Consider the following 4,939-nt stretch of genomic DNA (forward strand, 5'->3'; position numbering starts at 1 on the left):
ACGCCCACCCTGCCCCCAACTCCCTAGGGGTCAAGTCGGTTAACCACAGGGAGAGGCAGGGCTAACCAGCCCCTACTCCTAAGAATAAGGACTAGAGAAGGCTGGATCTATTCAGGAGGAAGGTAGACTCGTCCTTGAGTTTTCAAGTGAGGGTGGCAAACCACCAAGCTCTCCTGGGGAGATTTGAGTTCAATTTGTGGGGCTCTCTGCCTAAATTCGAGGACTCCCTCCAAGCGCATGATAAAAAAGAGTTCAAGGCTCTGGTGGAGGAAGGTATGGCTGCTGCCAGGGTGGCCCTTCATGCAGTTTCAGATGCTACAGCTATGGCTGCACGGTCCATGGCCTCCTCGGTGTCCATGAGGAGGATGTCGTGGCTTCTGCTGTCTGGGCTGGCCAGCGAGGCGCAGAACTCCTTACAGGACCTTACTTTCGAGGGCAAGGCCCTGTTTGTGGAACAGACGGACGTGAAATTGCACAGCCTGAAAGATTCCTGCACAACACTTAAGACCCTTGGCCTCTATGTCCTGGCCCCGGCCAGGACCAAGTTTAAGCTGCAGCAGGCTCCCCGCTAGGCCACCCACTCTAAATATGAGCCCCCTTATAAAAAGTCAAGGGACTATAAGAAATGCCCGCAGAGGCAATCCCGGTCTGTGCCCCGACCTGGGCACTACAAGGGTAAACAGGCGGGAAAGCCTCAGTTTTCACAGGACGCCCAGGTGTGATGTACCAGTTCGTACCAGGGATCCACCTGCAATAAAGCTTCCCTTCTCCAGGAGGTTGTGTGCTTTTCTCCCGGAGTGGTCACAGCTGACCTCAGACCGATGGGTCCTCAACACCGTCTCCCAGCACTACACCCTCCAATTTACCTCTACCCTGCCCGCCCAACCTCCATCCCTGCTCCTTCTCGGGGACCCCTCTCACGAGGCCCTGCTCAAGCAGGAGGTGGGGCGGCTCCTTGGCCTAGGAGCGGTGGAGGTGGTACCAGAGGAGTTCAGATACAAGGGCTTCTACTCCCGCTACTTCCTTATCCCGAAGGTCAAAGGCGGGCACGGGCCCATCCTGGAACTGTGAGGCCTGAACCAGTACATGGTAAAGCTCAAGTTTCGCATGGTCTCTCTGGCCTCCATCATTTCCTTCCTGGGGACTGGTACACTGCCCTCGATCTGCAGGACACGTACTTCCACATTCATATATTCGAGGGACACAGACGTTTCTTCCATTTTACAGTTGGGCAGGAACATTACCAGTTTACGGTCCTCCTGTTTGGCCTGTCCACTGCTCTCAGGGTATTCACAAAGTGCATGTCTGTGGTAGCAGCCTATCTCAGACGTCGCAGGGTCCAGACTTCCCCTATCTTGACGACTGTCTGGTCAAGGGCAGGTCACAGCTGCGGGATCATGTGGCGCTCCTTCTGTCCATGTGTGCCACTCTGGGCCTGTTGATAAACGACACCAAGTCCATGTTAGTCCCGCTGCAGCGCATAGAGTTTATTGTGGCAGTCCTGGATGCGATGTCGGCCAGGACCTCCCTCCCACCGGACAGATTCGAGACCCTAAGGGAGCTCATCAGTACAATCATAAGGTTCCCCATGACCACAGCCAGAGTGTGCCTCTACCTCCTGGGTTACATGTCGGCATGCACGTATGTGGTTTGCTATGCTAGACTCAGGATGAGGGGCCTCCAACTCTGATTGGCCTTGGTGTTCTCCCAGTCCAGAGACAGGATGGACAAAGTCCTCATCTCTCCACGTTGTTGGTCCTCCCCGGGCAACATGCTCCATGGGGTCCCGTTCGTGGAGCTGGTGTCCGACGCGTCAGACCTGGGGTGGGGAGCCCATGTGGGGAACGTTCAGACCTAAGGTCTGTGGTCCACGCGGGACCTTGCCCTACATATAAATGTCAAGGAGCTCAGGGCAGTCCATCTGGCATGCGTGGCCTTCCGCTCACACCTGGAGGGCAGAGTGATCAGGGTTCTCACGGACAACACTGCCTTGATGTTCTACATCAACAGGCAAGGGGGGGTCCGCTCCTTTGCCAGGAAGCCCTCAGGCTATGGGACTTCTGTATAGCCCATGATATTTGCCTGGAAGCCCACCACTTACCGGGTGCCCGGAACTCTCGAGTGGATCGCCTGAGCCAAGACTTCTCCTCTGAGCATGAGTGGTCACTTCACCTAGAGGTGGTGCACAGGATTTTCCAAATGTGGGGCACCCCCCCAGATGGACCTGTTTGTGACACGGCAGAACCGCCGGTGTCCCCATTTCTGCTCCGGGGGGCTTGGGCGCGGCCACCATCTCTGATGCTTTCCTCCTGTCCTGGTCGTGCCAGCTTCTCTATGCCTTCCTACTGATCGGCAAGGTCTTGGAGAAGATAAAAATGGACAGGGCCCGGGTCCTCCTGATTGCCCCAGCATGGCCCAGGCAACATTGGTACGAGACTCTCACAAGCCTGGCGGTCGCCCCGCCGTGGCCGTTGTCATCCCAACTGAACCTGGTATCCCAGGACAAGGGCCGCCTCCTCCACCCCAACCTAGCGGCGCTCCACTTCGCGGCTGCTCAATGGTTAGGCCGGGAGGAGAGGACTCGCTCGGAAGGGGTTCAGCATGTCCTCCTGGGAAGCAGACAGCCCTCCACACGTCGGGCCTACCTGACAACGTGGTCTCAATTTTCCCAGTGGGCAGCTGAGCGGGGAGTTTTGCCTGTGGCTGCTCCGATTCAGCTTTTTAGACTACCTCCTTCACCTTAGAGCCCAAGGCCTAGCCCCCTCATCAGTCAAGGTGCATTTAGCAGCCATATCGGCCTTCCACCCGCTGGTGCAGGGCCACATGGTGTTCTCCCATGCTATGATTGGCCAATTCCTTAAGAGACTGGATTGTCTCTTCCCGTATGTTAGGCCTCCAGTGGGACCTGAACTTGGTGCAGACCGGGTTGACAGGTCCCCCGTTTGAACCGCTAGCTACATGCTCCTGATTGCACCTCTCATGGAAGGTAGGCTTCCTGCTAGACGGGTCTCAGACCTCAGGGCCCTGACCCCTGAACCCCTGTGCATAGTGTTCCATAAGGACAAGGTCCAGCTCCAACCACATCCTTCGTTCCTCCCCAAGGTGGTCTCCTCCTACCATGTGGTTCAGGACATTTTCCTGCATTCTGTCCCGAGCCCCATGCGTCCAGTGAGAAGCGCTGCCTCCACATGCTGGATGTGAGACGGGCTCTAGCTTTTTACCTGGAATGTACAAAGCTGTTCAGGAAGTCCTCACAGCTGTTCATCGCCTCGGCTGAATGCATGAGAGGTCGGCCGAGCTCCGCTCAGCGGCTCTTCACCTGGATCACCTCATGTATTCGTACCCGTTTTGACCTGGCAGGAGTCCCCCCGCTGCCGATTGTGAGGGTGCACTCGACCAGGGCGCAAGCCTTGTTGGCCCATGTCCCCATTCAGGATATTTGTAGGGCTGCCACATGGTCTTTGGTTCACACGTTTACCTTGCATTATGCGATCGTCTTCCAAACCAGGGAGGATGCCGGGTTCAGCAGGGCTGTACTTCATCCTGAGTGTCTGTGAACTCCTATCCACCTCCAACAACTCCCACTATACCTCCCCAGGCTGCAAGAAGACATCACAAACCTCCAGAGGTGGGGTGGGACATTAAAAAGTCAAAGAAGGAAACACATGACCCTGGTGTGATTTGAACACACAACCTTCTGATTTGGAGTCAAACACACTACCATTGTGCCACAAAGTCACTGATTACTGTGTCTCTCTCAAAGCAAATCACTACAACTTATTTTCCCTCTCCCATCCTCTCCCCTTTGCCCTTGTAGCTGGAATTAGGCAAAGCCTGTTCCCCATCACCACATACAATGGAGAGTACAAAGAGGGACCAATAACCATGGGAGGCAGCCCTTTGTGCCCTCTTCATTCCAAAGCTGGTCTTTGCCATGGACAGGGGGTGCCCATGGCCAGAGGATTCCTGGCTCTGCTGGCAAATGCCATACAGGGAGGGCTGGGGCTTAACAACAAACTTTTACCCACCTGAAGCCTCCCTGGCCATTTTGAACTCCACAGAGCAAGGGAGGAAGAAGCAGCCAGACACCACAGCTTACCAGCCCCTGCATGACAATCTTTGCTCCAGCCGCATGCCAGGAAAGTACAGCTTTTTGCCCCAAACCTAAGCCACAGTCCAGAGAGAGCAGAGCTGGAGAAGCAGAGAGCATCACAATGGCAGTGAGGAGAACACAAACACTTCTCCAAACCAGCACAGCTTGGAGAAAACTGGAGGTGACAACGCTGAGCTGGGAGTGCCCAGTGTGCTGACCAGGAACCAGAGCTGGCCAGGTGAGATTTCTACCCCTGAGCCACAACGTTCTACAGCCCTCACCTGAAGGAGGCCAAGGCGTGAGTGTCCCTCCCTCACACAATTTCAGCTCCTCACACCAACTTCATTCCCAACTCCTGCTGCTTGTCAGTGCAGGTGGGGCACATAATGAGGCGCTGCCATTAATGCTGGGTCTGTTTGGCAAGGGAAGCTGGTGGGTTAGTGGAATCACAAGGGGATCTAGGGGTAGGAGAGGGTGGAATAGACCAAAACAACAGCATGCCTCCCCTCCAGCAGAGGGCATCTCGGAACCCACAGCAGCTGCCCTGTGGTTGTATTGCTGTGACTATCACTTTTACCTTGCACGCCAAAGGTTCCTGGTTTGACACCAGGAAAAAGCTCTCCTGCTTCCGTCTTGAGCTAAATGCACCATTTGCTGCTTCTTAACAGAAAGTCACAGCCTGTCAGATCACATTCTGGTGACCCAGGAACTGCTGTCAGGATCCCTGAACACTCAGGTGCTTTCATTTCAGCAATTAAAGCTTTCAGGGCTTTTTACATCTGCAACATGTTTCTTCCTCTGCGCTAATGAGACTGAGCTAACAGCCTGCTTGGGAAGCTGTCTGAC

The 4,939-nt window shown here is 55.1% G+C and overlaps 1 non-coding gene across 1 annotated transcript; it reads right to left on the minus strand.

Moving 5' to 3' along the window:
* Positions 1-3,666: 3,666 nt before the first annotated feature.
* On the minus strand, positions 3,667-3,738 carry TRNAW-CCA (transfer RNA tryptophan (anticodon CCA)). Its single transcript has one exon. It is a non-coding gene; the product is annotated as a tRNA-Trp (tRNA).
* Positions 3,739-4,939: the final 1,201 nt, after the last annotated feature.

The sequence above is a fragment of the Malaclemys terrapin genome, chromosome 12, assembly GCF_027887155.1.
Source record: "Malaclemys terrapin pileata isolate rMalTer1 chromosome 12, rMalTer1.hap1, whole genome shotgun sequence".
In the NCBI taxonomy this organism is placed as follows: Eukaryota; Metazoa; Chordata; order Testudines; family Emydidae; genus Malaclemys; species Malaclemys terrapin.